Source organism: Scardinius erythrophthalmus, assembly GCF_964197995.2.
Source record: "Scardinius erythrophthalmus genome assembly, chromosome: 8".
NCBI lineage: Eukaryota > Metazoa > Chordata > Actinopteri > Cypriniformes > Leuciscidae > Scardinius > Scardinius erythrophthalmus.
In genome coordinates, this window is record NC_138228.1 from 37,895,343 (window position 1) to 37,914,665 (window position 19,323).

A 19,323-nucleotide genomic window follows, 5' to 3' on the forward strand; every position below is an offset into this window, starting at 1 on the left:
TATGTAGAACAAAAGGGATTAAGGACCTTAATTTTCCTGATTTTTATTTGTCAGGGCAAATACTAAATGTATGCACTGCAATGAAATATTTGGGACACATCATTAATGATGAAATGAATGATGATGACAATATGTATAGGCAGCGCTGAATGTTATATGGCCAAGCTAATATGTTGGTGAGAAAATTTTACATGTGTTCGGATCAGGTTAAGATAAATCTTTTTAGAGCATACTGTACTTCTTTTTATACTGCTCCTTTGTGGGTTAATTAAAAAAAAGTAAGCATATGTAAGCTTAACGTTGCCTACAATGATTGTATGAGGATTATATTAAAGAAACCGAGGTGGAGCAGTGCAAGTGATCTATTTTGTATGTCAAGAGTAAAAACCTTTATGGCTTTACTGAGAAATTTGATGTATAAATTTAGTTGGCGGCTGGATAATTCTCAGAATGCTATTATTATGCTGTTGTCAAACCCTACGCAAAGTGTGGTGTGATACCAGTCATCTATGAGAAAGTATTGGCATAATTGTCTATTTTAAATGTATTGTATGTAATTGTGTGTAGGTTGATGTTTGTTTTTTCTCTAATGGACCTTGAGTCTGAAATAAAGTTGAATTAGAAAAAAATATTTAATAAAATGACCTTGAAATATATTAAAGGCCAAGCATGAATGTACAAGGCTGCACATAGGCTCTGTGTGTAACAGTGACCACATTTCTACTTCTACATTTCCACATTTCTACATTTCATTTCTACCACTCTTTATTTACTTCTCTGAACTCTATCCCACTGATGACAAAGCGGCCTCCACAAACCCAGGTCAAAGGGAAGAGATGGCCAATGACACATTTGTTCTCTGATGTTAACAGAAATATTAAAGTATTATAGTACACAATCTACACATACTGAAGCATATACCATATACTCAAGACTTCATGATTTCTATTTTTTTGAAGGTAATCAAACCTTTAGGGATGCACGATGATATCGGCACAACATCGGTATCGGCCGATACAAGCTTAAAATGACCATCATCGGCATCGGCCGATATGAATATTTCTGCCGATGAGCCAAACCGATAGGGGGGCGTGTTTCATGTGCGCGCGCGACGACCATGAACGTAGCTTGAGCGCCAAAAACTTAAACTTACAACATGTCAGCTGTGTGGAGGCATTTCGAGATCTGTCAAACAGATAACAAACTTGCTATTTGTAATATTTGTAAAGCACAAGTGATGTGAGGAGGCGTAAAACAACAGTCTTTCAACACTACAAATATGAATACACATCTTAAGAGCCATCATCCTGAGCAGCACCAAGACTTTTTGAAAAGTAAGAAGGAAAAAATGCCGGTGTTCTGACGGAACACCATACCCATCAGAATGGGATACCTTCGGTTAATGCGCATGCGCAGCAGTGACATTTGTGGAATTGCGCATGCGTCACATTTAAACCATCATTTCAGCATACCTCAGATTACAAGCGGTAAGTGTTGGTGTATTATATACACATTACCCAATTGCATGCCTTGTACAATCACAAGAAATGTTGACAGACGTTTTCAATGTATTATTTTTAGCAAGTTGAGTCGTAATGTCGTGTTGAAACGTTAAATCTGGTGTTAACTTCGAGGTTCTAGCGTTTGGCGCCATATGACCGAGATTAAACGCATTGAGGGACGCAAACACCGCGCTTTTCGGCGCCTCACGCTTTTTTCACGTCAGTTTGGGTGACAAAGTCATCTGAAGTCATTCCATAGCTTAATGTGAGGGACAGAAGTCTATTTACACCATTAAAGTAACGTTATACGGAAACTCGTTCTCCCTCCTCTGCGGCTGTCAATCATTCTCCATTCAGTATTCAAACAGGTTGGATGCACGGTAAAACTCTCTCCAATATGATATTAAATTGACAGACCCAGACAGACTTAATATTCACATATAATGCATAAGTAGATAAAAGGCTGTTGGTTTGCATAAAATGACTTTATTTTGTTGGAGTTCGTTTTTAAACGACTCACTGCCGTGTGCTTGTTAGATCACACATATCATAAGGACTATGAATCGGCATCAAACGCACAATAACTGGAATTTAAAACTGTGAAAAAAATGATCAATAAAATGTTGGACAGATATACACTAGACTAGGATTTGTGCGCTCGACATTTCTTCACTTTGTGCCGTGAACTTCTAAATGCGCACTTTTGCGCAGCGCTGTACACTGTTACTCCATGTTGCTTTGAGCACATCATTCTGCACCCGCTATGCGCATACGCGCTTTGTGCACTCTGTTTTGAAGCGTTTCATATTATCATGGTTTTGGGCATTGAAAGATAATTAAAAGCCTGTATTTTTTATACCTAGCCAGCTCAATACATTTAAAATAAGCATAATTTAATTGTAGCCTATATTATTTCTCTGTAGTGTAGGCTATATAAATATATACACTTCTGAATTCTTGACATTAAAATATAAATAATAAAATTGTGAAATGTATGATTGCCTGATTAAATTTTATAAGAGTGCTAATAGTAATTTGTTTTTATTAATGTTTAGATTTTAGTAATTTTCAAGAATTACTTTTTGCTGCTGATTTATACACTCATTAAGTTTAATAAAAATACATAATACATTCATGTAATATTTAAAGGTGTTAACTGTAATCTTACACTGCAAAGTAATAACTTAAAAAGGATTAAATTCATCACATTTATGTAAGTATCTGGAAATTTGCCGCGGGGCGAGTGCTTCGATAACCTCTCTCTTTTTTGACCATACGTGTGTTTGCATCCCTGCGACTAATGTTTTGCTTTATGTGATTAATGCTTATTTTTCTGCTAACTGTAGTTTAACCATGGAAAAAAAGTGGGAGGAAATTTTCAATTACCTTTTAAAGGGTTCATACCCTGCAGAGCTGAATAAAGGGCAGAAGCAAAGCCTAAGGAAATACTCCTCGAAATTCAGGATTCACGGTCAGTATTTACCATCAAAATACGTCTATAATACTGACAGGAATATGCACGTGTACATATTTTGTATTATTTATTATTGGTTATGTCAATATTTCTTAAAGATGGAGAACTAATCTTTGGCAGTCACAGAAGAGTCATAAAGACAAAGGAGGAGGCTATGAATTTATTTAAAGAATTTCATGCCTCACCAATTGGAGGACATACAGGAACCTTAAAAACACGAGCTGCCATGTGTTCACGGTTCTACTGGTATGGCATGACAGTGGACATTGACAAATGGGTATGTAGTTTATCTGTTCATCCATAAGCTAAAATTTGGATTTTTTTATACGTCTTTATCTATATTAAAGGGGTGATGAACTGAGAAATCAAAATTTCCTTGAGCTTTTGACATATAAAAAGTGTAATTATTCAAGTTCAGATATTTCTCTTAAAAATCGTTCAATACTGTTTATGCATCAGTGACTAAACCATCAACTTCACATAATTTCTCGTAGTATTATGAAAATAATCTTTTTTAAACTGTTATTAAATTATATACAGAAAGCGATCAAAGAACGATCCAATCACCCAAGCTGTCAATCAAACAGCACAGCGCGAGCCGCGAGAGCTTATCTGGACACTTACCAAACTCGTGATGAAATAATGACACTGTTACACTACACGACGAAGCTCTTACTGTGTATTCACATCGTGTTTGCATTGTGATTTGGTGTAAGCATTTGTGAGAGTGCAAAAATTGCGTTGCAATGATAAGATCTTTATTCACGAGATCAACTGCTCAGTCAGTGCTCATCATGCTGCAACCTTTCATGTGATGGAATAGATTTACATATACTTTAAACGATACTTTTCACGATTTGTTAATCTCGATAGCTGTAATAGTAAAAACGTAGTAAAAGTTTTCGAGAGAGTTCATATAATACTAGCTATTTCATATGCAAGCATGTCAGCCAATCACAGCAGTGGGCGTTTGCACTGCAGTCTCACAGCAGACACGCCCCTTAAAACAGAGCGTTCAAATCTGAGGCTGAAATCAGGCTTGGAAAAATGGCTTTTATTTATAAATTATGACAATTTTTGATGTAAAAATCATACTAACATTATAAGGGCACCCCAGGCAACATTATAAAATAATAAAACAATCCAGTTCATGACCCCTTTAATATTAGATATTAATATTATTAATAGATATGTGAAACTTACGGTTTGTAATTTGAGCTTCTTTTTTTTTTTTTAAGATATCTGAATGTGACCAATGTCAACAACGGGTGGGACCACCCCTGAATGCAGTTAAAACTCTGGACTGCATCAAGGTCACCATCTTTTGTAATCGACTAAATTTCGACAATGCTAAGCATCATTTTATTTAATCTATTATGCATTCAAATCACTAATAGGTATCTGCTGTTTTAGAGCTCATCGGAATTGATCTCACTGGTCCACTCCAAAAAACATCTACTGGGTATCAGTATATAATGACAGTCACTGACTATTTTTCCAAGTGGGTGGAGGCCTTTCCTCAAAAGACAAAGTCTGCATTGGAAGTAGCCAAAAACCTTTGTACATTCATTTATAGACATGGCTGCCCTAAGCGCATACTGTCAGACCAAGGAAGGGAGTTTGTCAATCAAGTAAGCTTTACTTTATGCATTTTGTTTTGATGAAGTTATTTGTGATTTGGTGCTCAACAAATAAAGATTTATTGATTGAAATATTTGAAAGAAGTACCATAAACCAAATGAAAATAATGTTCTGAATGTTTTTTTTTTTTTTTTAGATCAACAGCACACTTTGTGAGCTGCTCTCTATTGAGAGGAGTGTTACGGCTGCTTACCATCCCCAAACAAATGGACTTGATGAGAAAACCAATGATAACATCAAACGGTAAGCATTCATTATTCTTGCCTTTATTTTCAGGGTTTTGTTTATTTGGTAGCTCTTCTGATCATTATTACCAGAGTGTATTGAAAGTTGGTCGTTTCTGTCTTGAAGTACATTCATTTAGAAATAATTCTAAAAATTATGTTTCTAGGGCACTTAAAAAGCTTGTTAATGATCAGCAGGATGACTGGGACCAGTACCTAGATGCAAGTCTTTTTTCGCTGAGATCCAAAATACACACCACAACAAAATTCTCACCATTTCTTTTAATGTATGGGCGAGAAGCTAGATTTCCATCAGAAGTGCCTGTTGAATTGCCGGTAGGTTTTTTTTTTTCTGTCTTTTTCTCGAAAATGGCTTTCTGTTAGGGCCAAGCATCAAGTGACCAAACATTTTAAAAGATAGGCTTAGATAATATAGCTTAAACCAGTAGGGCTGTCACTTTACGTTCGGAAATAGTGTGAATTCTGCCGGTATTCAGACAGTCTCATGCGTACAGATACAGATTAGGGCTACAATCGCCTACGTAGGCAAAATTTGTTAGACGTTTCTAATCGTAAAACACAGCCATGTTGAAGCCTGTAGTGATGTTTCTCATTGATGTTATGGCAGTCCACTCTGCTTATTGTTTTTCGAGAATGTTGCACTCCTGTTTGTCATTGTGCACGAAACTTCACACCAATAAATCATCAGGAATATTGCTGACTTGTGCGCGTCTCAAGTGCCCTCTTTACGTTCGTCCTAATGCCTCTTAGTTGTCCGTGGATTTGCCCTTATTTGACGTTTAAAATGGAAACGTCTTTAGACATGGAAAATCGATTTTACAATCGATTCAATGAACACTTATGTCTCAGAAATCGAACAGAATTTTTTCACAAAAGTGACAGCCCTATAAACCAGCATGATTTGAGGTTGCATAGCATATTACCCCAAAAGGTGCCACTGCTCCTCTTTTACCTTGCTCAGGTTTTCTGAATACCCCAACCACAGTATCTTTTCCTGTAACTCCCAGATCCCACATATATCCATTAGATGCAGCAGTAATATATAAATTTGTAGATTAATTTAGTGTAAAAGTCTATACTTTGAAATGTACAAGTCATTATCTATTTTGTTGTAGCTTTCAACGATAATACTCCCTGAAGACTGCAGTGAATTTCTCAGGGACAGTCAGAGAATGCAAGAGAGCACAAGAGAAAAGGTTGAGGAGAATATTGCACGGTCACAAAAAAAAATGACAGAGGCATTTGCAAAAAGAGTTCAGAAAAAGTACAGAAATGTGGAGTTTAAAGAGGGAGATGAAGTACTCTTACTGAACATGAGAAAGAGAAGCAGGAAAGGAGGGAGAATGGAAGCAGACTACACCGGAACCTACACAATTAAGGAGATTTTAGGAAAGACAGCAACTTTACAAACACCACAGGGTGTCTGTCTTAAAACAAAATATAACATCAGTCACCTGAAACCTTATAAAAAAAGTAGTGCCAGCTCTCAGGTCCCAGCTCAAGCCAGCTCTCAGGTCCCAGCTCAAGCCAGCTCTCAGGTCCCAGCTCAAGCCAGCTCTCAGGTCCCAGCTCAAGCAAGCTCTCAGGTCCCAGCTCAAGCAAGCTCTCAGGTCCCAGCTCAAGCCAGCTCTCAGGTCCCAGCTCAAGCAAGCTCTCAGGTCCCAGCTCAAGCAAGCTCTCAGGTCCCAGCTCAAGCAAGCTCTCAGGTCCCAGCTCAAGCCAGCTCTCAGGTCCCAGCTCAAGCAAGCTCTCAGGTCCCAGCTCAAGCCAGCTCTCAGGTCCCAGCTCAAGCAAGCTCTCAGGTCCCAGCTCAAGCAAGCTCTCAGGTCCCAGCTCAAGCCAGCTTTCAGGTCCCAGCTCAAGCAAGCTCTCAGGTCCCAGCTCAAGCCAGCTTTCAGGTCCCAGCTCAAGCAAGCTCTCAGGTCCCAGCTCAAGCCAGCTTTCAGGTCCCAGCTCAAGCAAGCTCTCAGGTCCCAGCTCAAGCCAGCTTTCAGGTCCCAGCTCAAGCCAGCTTTCAGGTCCCAGCTCAAGCCAGCTTTCAGATCCCAGCTCAAGCCAGCTTTCAGGTCCCAGCTCAAGCAAGCTCTCAGGTCCCAGCTCAAGCAAGCTCTCAGGTCCCAGCTCAAGCAAGCTCTCAGGTCCCAGCTCAAGCAAGCTCTCAGGTCCCAGCTCAAGCAAGCTCTCAGGTCCCAGCTCAAGCAAGCTCTCAGGTCCCAGCTCAAGCAAGCTCTCAGGTCCCAGCTCAAGCAAGCTCTCAGGTCCCAGCTCAAGCCAGCTTTCAGGTCCCAGCTCAAGCCAGCTTTCAGGTCCCAGCTCAAGCCAGCTTTCAGGTCCCAGCTCAAGCCAGCTTTCAGGTCCCAGCTCAAGCCAGCTTTCAGGTCCCAGCTCAAGCCAGCTTTCAGGTCCCAGCTCAAGCCAGCTTTCAGGTCCCAGCTCAAGCCAGCTCTCTGGTACCTGTTAGGAGTAGTTCTCAAGAACAAGGTGCAATAGAAACTCATAAGTTAGTTCTGACCTGTTGGTCGTTGGTTTAGACCGGTTGGTCATCAAGTTCCATGTTTCTCCCATGACCCGTTCCTGGTCATGGTTGCATGTGTTCTTTGTCAAAAATGTAAATGGTACAGTTTTTCATCTAAATATTAACAAGACTAATTTGAAATGTTCTGTGTTGCAGTCCAAAAACTTTGGTCTTCTAAAGATTCAGGACAAGTGGAAGCGGTCGTGGGACCATACAAAATTTATGATACCTCTTTTAGAACACTATCGGGACAAGGCTGGCTTTCAGATGAGGTGAAAGTACATCCATGTGATATACAAGTTTAATGTTTCTGTCCTGTGTCAAATTAATTACTAACAACTTATTTTATTTACATAGATCATTGATGCATACCTGCACTGCATTATGAAATTAGCCAAGGTAATAAATGAAATTTCACTCCTTATCTGTGTTTTCATTCTGTTGTTAGAAATACTGGATTTTAACAGACCAATACTGTTACAGATACCTGTGTATTGGTTGGACGCTGTACTTGGGTCCTCTCTCTTTCATCGTGGCCATTTCAGAGTTGTTCAAAAGGTAATATAGTTTTATTACAGTCTATGTAACCTTATACACATGTCAAGTCAAGTATATTTGTATAGCGCTTTTCACAATACAGATTGTATCAAAGCAGCTTCACAGTATTAAATCAAAATAACACAACAAGGTTTGTTTCTAGTGGAAAAAACGTCCACGTTTGGTAAGGCAGACCAATACGCTGATTTCACACAGCCGTTATTTTGAAATCGAAAGCAAGGCTCCGGTGGGAAGAAAACCGGAAGTGTCGCCTTTAATCATAGGAGAGTCGTGAATGCGATGGCGTATTGTTGTTTATTGTTGTTTAATCATGTTGTCAATTCTAAAACTGTACATACATTTCTTTCATACTTTTAGACTATATACAGTGAAATTCATTTATAAATAGTATAAAAAGAAGCAGGAATGAACTATATACATATCCTATATTGGATATTAACATCCAATAGTGTAAATCGCGGCAGCAGCTTCAGGTTGGTAGTCCAAAGGCATTGTTGTTTTAAGACGCGCTCGGCCGTGACCCACAGGTGAAAATGCATGTTGGAACTCTGGATTTTAAGTGCTCTCTTCTATTTTTAGATGAAGTTACCCACAACCTCAACTTGGATTTGTCCTGTAAACATTGGAGCTCACTGGATTTTAGTGGTACTTTTCTTGATTCTGTATTTGCCACAAACTTTATTGGTAGTTTTTGGTGTCTATAAAATCTTTAGGGATTGTTTTAGGAGTAACTAATACATTTTTAAAAATTTCAACAGATTGTCAAAATGGATGAAAAATCCCTCCTTGTGATAGACCCCCTCGGTAATGAAAATATGTACCAGAGAAAAATTCTTCGGAATTGGAGGTGATGTAAAACAAGCCTTTCTTACTGTGTTTGTAGACTTATGTATTTGAATATGTTTCTGAACTAATGACTTGTACAATAACAGAAATTTTTGGAAGATAAGAAATGTCAGTGAAGGCCCGTGGACGATCCAAACTGCAAAACACAGTCTGCAGCAGGACGGCTCTAGTTGTGGAGTCTTAATTTTGATGGTATGGGTATTATTGATATATGTAATTGGGGTGAATGTGTGTTACTTTACACCTACACTGACTCTTTGTAGTTTGCAGAGCTCATTCTCCAAGGTAGAAGTATCTGCGTTGCTCAAACAGACACAGAGGAGGTCTCAGCCGCAAGAGTCAAAATTGCAGCCACTCTTCTGGAATGCAAAGGTATCTAATAATTATCCATGTCTGACTTGTCCTTTGACAAGAGACTATATTCAGGATAAATTGTGCTAAAGTCTTGCAGCAAATGTCTGTAAATTAACATTGCTTGTGTTGCACTATTTTTGTTTTCATTTAAGACGGTGTGGAAGATCTCTGTGTTTCCTGCAACATGTTGCAGTTTGATGCTGAGGAGGATTTCACAGAGATGATAATAAGACTATACGTTATATACTGACAAACTGGCAACTTTCACTATCCATCCACTCAGCTTTTTAGCGCAATTTTCCACCGGACAAAATTGCGATTGTTAACTCATGATTTCTGTTCTGTGCGTCTGTGCGCCTATCTACTCCTCAACCAGACCACCTAGAGACTTCGGGTTTTCGGCAGTATGTTAAGGAAGGTCTAATCTCGGGAACGCACAAATAAAAATCCAGGAAAAGATTTTGGATTTTCTGGAAATTCGAGAAAAAAATTCTGTTTTCTAGTCAAGTGATTTTTTTTTGTGCCTTTTTTATTATCCATTGCTGATTTGATTTCAGAAAGTTGATTTGAATTTCAAGAGAAAGTTATATTCTTGAGCAACTTATTTTCTCTTTCATTTACTATCTCTTAGTGTTGTGATCCCATGAGGTGAGAAAATTGCGCTAAAACACTCACTGAGTTTTTATTACTTGTTTGTCTTTATCTGATGTAAATCAATTCTGATACACCCGACAATTGCAGAGTCGTCTGAGTATTTCTGCAGATGACAGGTCTCTGACTTAAACTGGAAGTCTGAGGTGTACAGAGTGAAGTGTGTGTACTCAAATCAAGCTACAGCAAAAGAAGAAGAGTTTACAATAGTCTTAACTATGGCTATTTAAGGCTCTTGTAGCAGTAAGATGAAATGTATTTCTTCTTACTGCTAGTACAGCTAAAAAAGTTCGTAACAATTCTTCAATGCTTCATTGTTTATATATTGCACTTCTAAAGTGACTTTTTTAAAATCTTGTCTTTAAAGGTGCAGTGTGACATATGCTCAAGATGGACGCACAAGGAGTGTACCCCTGCAACCTTTGCCTCAGAGCATTTCAAGTGTAAAAAGTGTGTGTTAAATGCATAATGTTTGCCTCAAACTGTTGAAAAGTTCTATGTTGAACTTGAACTTGTTCTATTTGAAATTTGTATTAAAATATTTTAATATACTAAACTAATAATAAATTAAACCAGTCTATAAACAATGAATGTTTTAATAATTTATTTTCTTTTAGTAAGATACACAGAAATAGGTTATGAAGGGGTATGCTGGTAAGTGTGAAAATACACTTTCTATGAATACATTTTCTATGAAGAAAGACCTATTAAACCAGGTGCCATCAAAACAGCATACCCCTTTATAAACTGTACTTTTATTAAACCAGGGGCCATCAAAACGGCATACCCCTTTATAAACTGTATTTGTATTAAACCAGGGGCCATCAAAACAGCATACCCCTTTATAAACTGTACTTTTATTAAACCAGGGGCCATCAAAACGGCATACCCCTTTATAAACTGTACTTTTATTAAACCAGCGGCCATCAAAACAGCATACCCCTTTATAAACTGTATTTGTATTAAACCAGGGGCCATCAAAACAGCATACCTCTTTATAAACTGTACTTTTATTAAACCAGGGGCCATCAAAACAGCATACCCCTTTATAAACTGTACTTTTATTAAACCAGGGGCCATCAAAACGGCATACCCCTTTATAAACTGTACTTTTATTAAACCAGGGGCCATCAAAACGGCATACCCCTTTATAAACTGTATTTGTATTAAACCAGGGGCCATCAAAACAGCATACCTCTTTATAAACTGTACTTTTATTAAACCAGGGGCCATCAAAACAGCATACCCCTTTATAAACTGTACTTTTATTAAACCAGGGGCCATCAAAACAGCATACCTCTTTATAAACTGTACTTTTATTAAACCAGGGGCCATCAAAACAGCATACCCCTTTATAAACTGTACTTTTATTAAACCAGGGGCCATCAAAACAGCATACCCCTTTATAAACTGTACTTTTATTAAACCAGGGGCCATCAAAACGGCATACCCCTTTATAAACTGTATTTGTATTAAACCAGGGGCCATCAAAACAGCATACCTCTTTATAAACTGTACTTTTATTAAACCAGGGGCCATCAAAACAGCATACCCCTTTATAAACTGTACTTTTATTAAACCAGGGGCCATCAAAACAGCATACCTCTTTATAAACTGTACTTTTATTAAACCAGGGGCTTTAAAATAGCATACCCTTCACAAACACTGGTATGCTGTTTTGACAAAGTAGGTTAAATTGACAGACCCCGCTATAAAACTTAACTTCCGGTATGCTATTCTGACAAAGTATGCTACATCGACAGAACACCGGCAAAAACACAACAGCAGCCTCTACTTCAGTCCTTTGACAAAGCTAGAAAATACAGCAGCGACCACCCAAAGGTAAAAGATCTTAATGAGAAAATCATTGAATTTATTGCTCTTGATAACCAGCCATTCAGCGTGGTGGAAGACGTTGGCTTCAGGAGGCTAATGATGTACCTAGAGCCGCGGTATGCTATGCCTAGCCGGCGCTATTTTTCTGACGTGGCCTTACCTGAACTCCAGAGTGTTGTCGCCAGTCACATTGAAAAGCTCCTCGCCCGCGCTTGTCACATTAGCTTCACCACGGACATTTGGACATCAAGCGTGAGTCCTGTAAGCATATTGAGCCTCACTGCCCAGTGGTTGGACGAAGACTTCACCCTTAAAAAAGCTGTCCTACACTCACAGGAATGCTCCGGTTCTCATACAGCAGCTGCAATTGCGTCCGCATTTGAAAGTATGTTTGGGAAATGGAAAATAGAAAGAGAACGAGTGCATGTCGTGCTACGTGACAATGCCCGTAACATGGCTAAAGCTATGATGGAGTTTGGTGTGGCAAGTCAACCGTGCATGGCACACACACTGCAACTGGCGGTGAATGACGGTGTCCTGTCCCTCAGCGCAGCGTGGCGGATGTTGTGGCCGTGGGAAGGAGAATAATTGGACATTTCAAACACTCCCAGCTGGCATACAGTCGACTGGAGGATGTACAGAAAGAGCTCGGAATGTCGGTAAAACGACTTCAACAAGATATCGCTACCAGATGGAATTCCACATTTTATATGATGCGAAGCTTGGTCGAGCAGAAGAGGCCACTAGGTGCTTATGCCGCTGATTTCGAGCTTCCTGCAACTTTGACGGCAAATCAGTGGGGAATTATAGAAAATATGATCACACTTCTCGCCCCTTTTGAGCAACTGACCAGAGATATAAGTTCAGCAGAGGCCTCTGCTGCTGATGTGATCCCCGCGGTTGTGGCGCTGACACGACTGCTTGGCCGGCCGAGTGACACGGACAGAGGAGTGCAGACTACCAAAACTACCCTGCTGGAAGCCGTCAATCATCGCTTCAACGGTGTGCATTGTGAGGCACTTTATTCTGTTGCAACCATGCTTGATTCCTGCTACAAAGACCGGTACTTTGACGAGGAAAAAAAGAGGAGTGCTCGCGACCTGTTGCTCAAAGTTTTGGATGACATGAGCGGCAGTGCAGATGCCAGCACAGAGTATCCCCCAGAGAAGAGGACCCGAACAGGATCACTGCTGGATATGTACGAGGAAATTCTGGAGGAGAATGTCATGTTTGAGGAGCAAGACAAGACCGCGTCAGCGTCACAGGTAAGCATCAAACATGCACAAATGTAGATTATTATTATTATTTTTAAATATTTCACTTTTGGACCGAGAGCATCCTAATTAATAATGCGACTTTAGCTATTATTATTCTGCAATGTCATAGATAATCGCCTATTTATCATAATTTGCTATGTGTACGGTAGTAATAATAAAAAAGGTGCAACTAATAAATCATTTGATTTCTGGAAAAAAAACATTAGTGTTAATCTGTTAATGCCTAAAGCATAAAGTAAAAAATAAAAATCCGTAAGTGATATTTTTGGTATTCTGTTACTTAATAGGTAATATCATACCTGGCCGAACCCACAATTCCCAGGAACCACAGTCCATTGGAGTACTGGAAATGCAACGGCTTTTTAGCATTGCCTCTGATGTGATAGATGAAAAGAGAAATCGAATGGACGGTGAAAAAGCAGAGATGCTCATTTTTGTGAAGAAAAACCTACCTCTGGTATTAAAAAAATAGCTGAACAGAAGCCTACCGGTCAGCCGAATTTGTCACCCTAGTTAGTTGGACTAAAAAGGTTTGCACGACTCAAGTTCAAGTAAAGGATAAGATGTCCTTGTATTTTAATTTTATTTTTTTGCAATACAGAGAGCACATTGTTTGTCACTGAGTTGTTACCAGACTGTCTGTGGCTCACAAGATAATATGTTGAGCTTGGTTTTAAGTTTGATTATACTTTAAAGTGGGTCCTCAGGACTGAAGTGGAGGTCTGGACTACAGAAGTGTTTTCTGTAAGTTGTTTCAGTACAATGTCATGTTAACCACTATGTTGGGGGAGCATTTGGTAGACCTGTTCCAGTAGGAAAAGATGTAAAAAAAAATATTTGAAAATTTATTTGTATTTATTTTACTCTTAAGGACTGAAGTTTCGAAGTCTAAACTTAAAAATAAAATGTGGCACTGGCATATCATTTATTCTCCAAGTGAAATAATTTACATGTTTTTCAGGGGTGAATGTCTGTCTACATTTGTAAAATGATACATTTATGGTAGAATCATTACAGGAGAGAGACTTGGATTTCTCTTAAGTAAAATTAAAGTGTAAATATATCAGGCGAAAAATGTGTATATATATCGGTATCGGCATCGGACAAAATTAGTTTGAAAATATTGGCATATCGAATATCGGACAAAATCCAATATCGTGCATCCCTACAAACCTTGAAACCTTTTCGATTGGCAGAAGGGTCAAATGCTGAATTCCTGAACCGCAAAAAGTTTTCCCTTCACAGGTTGAGGGTGGATTTGTTGTTGTAATAGATGTGTTACGTTCTCGGGGAGGTAACAAAGGAAAAGAAAATATGACTAAAAAAAAGTAACAGAGACATAAAAATACGTGGAGAACACACTTCAGCCTCACTCTCAGAGTGAAAACATAACACAGCTTTAAGGAAAAGTAAAAGTATTTATTTCCTTCATATATCAAAAAGGTTAATAAAAGATGGGAATAAATCTTCAGGAGAGAGTATGGCCTAAAATAATAAACAAAACAGAAGCTAACTAAGGCTTAAGGGAGCTACCTACCCTGCACAAAAACAAAGATGAAAATCAGCAACACAAACTTCCCTGAGCTTACTCTCTAACCAAAAACAGGAGAAAAAATATAGGGTCTGTGCAAGAAGGCTCACTGGGGGAAACGCATACTTGCGTAGGCCCCGCGGCCAGCTGTGCGCCAGTGCATCCGTGCCGAGCGTGCCCTCGGTCATGGAATAGAACAGGTCGCAGCGGGACGAGTCTTGGGAGGCAAACAGGTCTACCTGTGCGTCCCCGAACTGATCCCAAATCAGCTGAACCGTCTAGGGATGGAGTTCTCCATTTCGGCTGGAGGGACAGTCTTGATCGCACCCTTCGCCAGTAGGGTGGCGACCTCCGCTCTCATGATAGGGGCATTGCCACCGACCATAGTGAAGCAGACTCCCCTGAAGCGGGGAGGAGGCCGCGTGAACTGAATCGCGTAGCCGAGCTTGATGGTTCTCGCGACGCCTTCCTGCGGCTTCCTTCATGACGCGGCCCAGGTGAAGGCTGCTGCTCTGGGGCCATGCGGGAGGTGCGGGATGGGCGGGAGCCACGGGAGGGCGCCCTCGGCGGTGAGCAGGCTGACGATTCTGTGCGACGGCTGGGTGGTGGCAGCAGCGGGCCGTAGGGGCAGAATATGCTTTATAGCCTCAGTCTGCTTCTGGGCGGTCGAGAACTGTTGGGCGAAGTCCTCGACCACACCGCCGAAGAGGCTATGGGGGTGTCAAGGAGACAAGTCCGCTCGGCATCCCGAATATCAGCCAGGTTCAGCCAGAGATGTCTCTCCTGGACCACAGCTGTGGACATCACCTGGTCCAGGGAGAGTGCGGTCACTTTAGTCGCTCAGAGAGCGAGGTCGGTGGTGGCACGTAGCTCATCAAAGAGCCCTGGTTCAGTCCTGCCCAGGTGCATGTCCTTGTGCATCTGGGCCTGGTAGACCTGCAGAATGGCCATGGCATGCAAAGAGGCGGCTGCCTGTCCCGCAGATCTATAGGACTTCGCCACCAGGGTAGACGAAAATCTACAGACTTTGTATGGATGCTTTGGGTCACCGCGGGAGGAAGCGCCCTGCGGACACAGCTGCATCGCGACAGAGCGTTCCACCGGGGGAACCCCAGTGTACCCGTGGGCAGCGGCCTCATCGAGGGGAGGAAAGGCGGAGGAGGTCGACGAGCGATCACGGGAAGACGATAGTGCCTTCCAGGACCTCGAGACCTCCTCATGCACTTCCAGGAAGAATAATATTGGGTTTGGATGCCGAAGGGGGTCAGCGGCCGCACCCAAAAACCAGTCGTCCAGCTTTGAGCGCACAGGGTCCGGTGGCGGGGACCACTCGAGCCCAATGGCCGCAGCTGCCCGGGAAAGCATGGCCGTCAGCTCGGGATCTGACTCGTGCAATGCTGGAACACCCAAGGGTGGCAGCACAGCCGAATCGTCACTTCCCGGGGACTCCTGCCCACCTTGTGATGCTGCGATTGACATAGCATCCTCTTCTGGAGCGCTGAAAGAGACACGCGGGACCTCCGTAGAGGGACCAGCGGTCTCAATCTGAACGTTCTCAGGTAACAATGCTGGTGAGTGGGGTGTGGGCCGCGGACGAATCGACAGCGTTTTGTTCCACACCGTCACCCTCAGGTCACCCTGGCCACCAGCCGAAGTACAGCCTCTCGTGGAGACCGTAGATCGGGGTGTGGATGAGGGGACTCTCGCTCGGAAGAGGTCATTGAGTCTCGACCGTAGCGTTGAGATGGTGGATGATTCATGTTCTCACTGCGAGAACATGAATCATCCACAAGCGCTGCTTTAGTGTGATCAATGCCCAAACACACAAAGCAGCGATTGTGCCCATCAGAATTGGATACAGTCCGACCGCAACCACGGGCGAGGCATCTTTTACCCTCTAGGCGCCACGGTCGAGTTTACTCGACAAGATGCGGCACTGAATAAAACGGCCGATTTTGTCAAATAGGGTATCAAATTTCGTTCGACCTCCCCTACACTAGATGGCAGACATGTCAAACTTCATCCCAGACTCAAAAAAACGTCATGCTTCTATACAAAATCTTCGAGCTAGAGCGCATTGAATCAGTGCGAACAAAAGCGGAGCTAGTGTGCGAGTGAGCCATTTTATCAGAGCAATATTGTCAACGTCAGTATTTGCAGAGTATACAGGACAAATACAGAGTTTTTGCATTAGATTATTATTATTATTATCTAATGGCATCAATAAAGCTTACCCGCAATGAAGTGTTGGGTCTTCTATGCGTGGACCCTGATTCTGAAGGGGAATATCTGCCTTCAGAAGATGACGGTGATTCTGAAAGTGAAAGTATAGCCCTACACCAAGCACAAATGGTGAATCCTTTGCCTAATGTAGATGGTCCTTTGCCCAATGTCAGTGGTGGGAACAATGTTTCCCGGGTCGGAGTGTTCATCGTGAAGTTAGCAGGCGTGTTAGTGTTGTGGGGAACGAGGCGGGAGATTTTTACCGCACTGGCCATGTAGCTTTGTCTTCTGACTGTGCCTCTCCGCAATCACGGCGACAGTATTGTGGTGGAAACTTTGTCTAATGCCACTGGGTATGTTAGACGAGGTCGGAGTATTCATAGGACAGTTAGGGGGCAATGTGGAGACAGGGTGGGGAGTCGCAATGACAATGACAGTAGTCCGAGCTGTGCACACTCGGCGTGCACGCGAGGCAGATCTGGCCGCGCTGCTCGTAGCAGGAGCAGAGGCGGTGTGACACTAGGCAGAGGGGCTATTATGCATAGTCTATCGCAAGCTGATTTGAATGCCGGCTTTGAGAACTTGGCCAATGAGGATGAGTACCAAAGTTGGATCACGCCCTTTGATCAGCCAATTGGATATCTAGGGGAAAGAGAACTCTCCAATGCCAATTCGCCCCTAGATTTTCTATCACTCTTTCTCTCTGATGATTTCTGGAATTTACTTGTAAATGAGACAAAGCGATACGTCCATCAGTTTTTAGCCTCCCATCAAGTCCAGCCACACTCCAGATTTAATCAATGGTCTGACGTAACTGTCAGTGAAATGAAAGCCTTCTTTTCTCTGCATTTGAGTATGGGTCTGGTAGAGAAGTCAGAGTTGGAGGGTTATTGGGCCGAATATTGGCCAACAGCAACACCTGGATTTGGCAAGGTGATGTCCAGGAATAGATTTGAGATGTTTTTGTCTTTCCTTCACTTCACCAATAATGAGGAGTGTGTTGACAGGGGTCAGCCAGGGTATGACAGGCTATTCAAAATCCGCCCAATCGTCAATTTGGTCATCCCCCCGTTTTCAGCAATGTATGGTCCATCTAAGCAGCTGGATGAAATGACCATTGCATTCAAAGGGAAATCAACCCTAAAAATGTACAACCCAAACAAACCAGACAAATATGGCTACAAAGTATTTGTTCTGAGTGAAGCCAAGTCAGGCTATGTGCTACAGTGGTCCATGTACACTGGACAAAGTAGGTCTAATGCAAGTGATTTTGGTGCTACACACCTTATTGTCCGTGAGCTGATGGCCCCATACACAGGGAAAGGGCATGAGGTGTACATGGACAGCTATTACACCTCGCCAGCCATAGCAGATGAGCTGGCAAGCAATGATTCGGGTTTGTGTGGGACTGTCAGCAGTAAGAGGAAGGGGATGCCAAAGGGCCTCACCCGTGAACAGTTACCGTTGAGCAAGGGAGATGACCGAGTCTTCATGAGGAAGGGGAAAATGCTAGCTTGTGCGTGGTGGCATGATACAAAGCGCCTCACAATGCTCTCTACACTGCATTCCAACACATGTGTCAGAAAGCGCATCAGGACCAAACACACTGATAGTGGCTATAGGGAGATAAATAGGCCTGTTTGTGTTGATGACTACAATTCGTTCATGGGGGGTGTCGACACAGCAGACCAGAGAATGAAGACCTACCTCTTTCACCATAGGTCAAGGAAATGGTACAACAGGATTTTCAATGCCATTCTCAGTGTAAGCATGGTGAATTTCCACATCATTTACTGCCGCTGCACTGCTGCTCCTCACAAGCCCCTGAAAGTCTTCATGCAGGATGTCATCACTGCTTTACTGGAAGGCTTCTCCAGGAAAGAGAGCAACAAAGGCCGAAAGTCGTCCTCACTGGGAGACTTGCCACAGAGACTCACTGAGCACCACTTTATCTGCCAGGCTGATGGTTACCCAGATTGTGTAATTTGTTCTGATCGGACCCGCCCTAAAGGCCGCTATCAGACAAAATACATGTGCAGGCAGTGTGGGGTGGGTCTTTGTGTTGTGCCTTGCAATGAGAGGTACCACACCATGAAACACTACAAGAAATGTCACCTGGATGGATAGGGAGTCATTATCTCTACATCAAAAGGTCTGCTACATAAATTCTTCTTTTTTTTTTTTTTTGTCTGCCATTTATTAGTAATAATTTACACTGTTGATTTACTATCTATTTCCCTGACCATTTAGTAGTGTACAATATGTGTTCTTTTTTGTGTGTTCATGTCCTTGTGATGTGTGCGTCTATGTCAGCTAAAAAAAAAAAAAAAAAATCAACAAAAAAATACAAATAAAATAAAAAATACTAACATTGTCTCTCGTCTTGTCTCGTCTTGTCTCGTCATCTCACTCATGATCTGTGCCTTGCCGTGGCGAGTGAGCTTTTGAACTAAACAGGTCTTGTCTACTTGTGTTTGTGTGTCATGAATAATATATATGTGCCCCATATATGGAATCAGAGTGCCTACTGTATATAGTAAATGGAAAATCTCTACAGCAAAAGGCCAACCGCTACATGCATTCGGTTTGTTTCTACCATTTATTAGTAATGATTTACACAGTTTGTTCACTACTTACTATTTACCTGAGCATTAAGTATTGTGCAAAATA

General features: G+C 41.7%; 2 long non-coding RNA genes across 2 annotated transcripts; both read left to right on the forward strand.

The window, feature by feature from the left end:
- The first annotated feature begins 4,422 nt into the window (after positions 1 to 4,422).
- LOC308695176 lies at positions 4,423 to 5,031 on the forward strand. Its single transcript, XR_014030670.1, has 3 exons — positions 4,423 to 4,607; positions 4,754 to 4,860; positions 5,009 to 5,031. It is a non-coding gene; the product is annotated as an uncharacterized lncRNA (long non-coding RNA).
- A 43-nt stretch (positions 5,032 to 5,074) lies between these two features.
- On the forward strand, positions 5,075 to 7,779 carry LOC308694476. Its single transcript, XR_014030599.1, has 3 exons — positions 5,075 to 5,177; positions 7,534 to 7,649; positions 7,735 to 7,779. It is a non-coding gene; the product is annotated as an uncharacterized lncRNA (long non-coding RNA).
- The last annotated feature ends 11,544 nt before the right edge of the window (positions 7,780 to 19,323 follow it).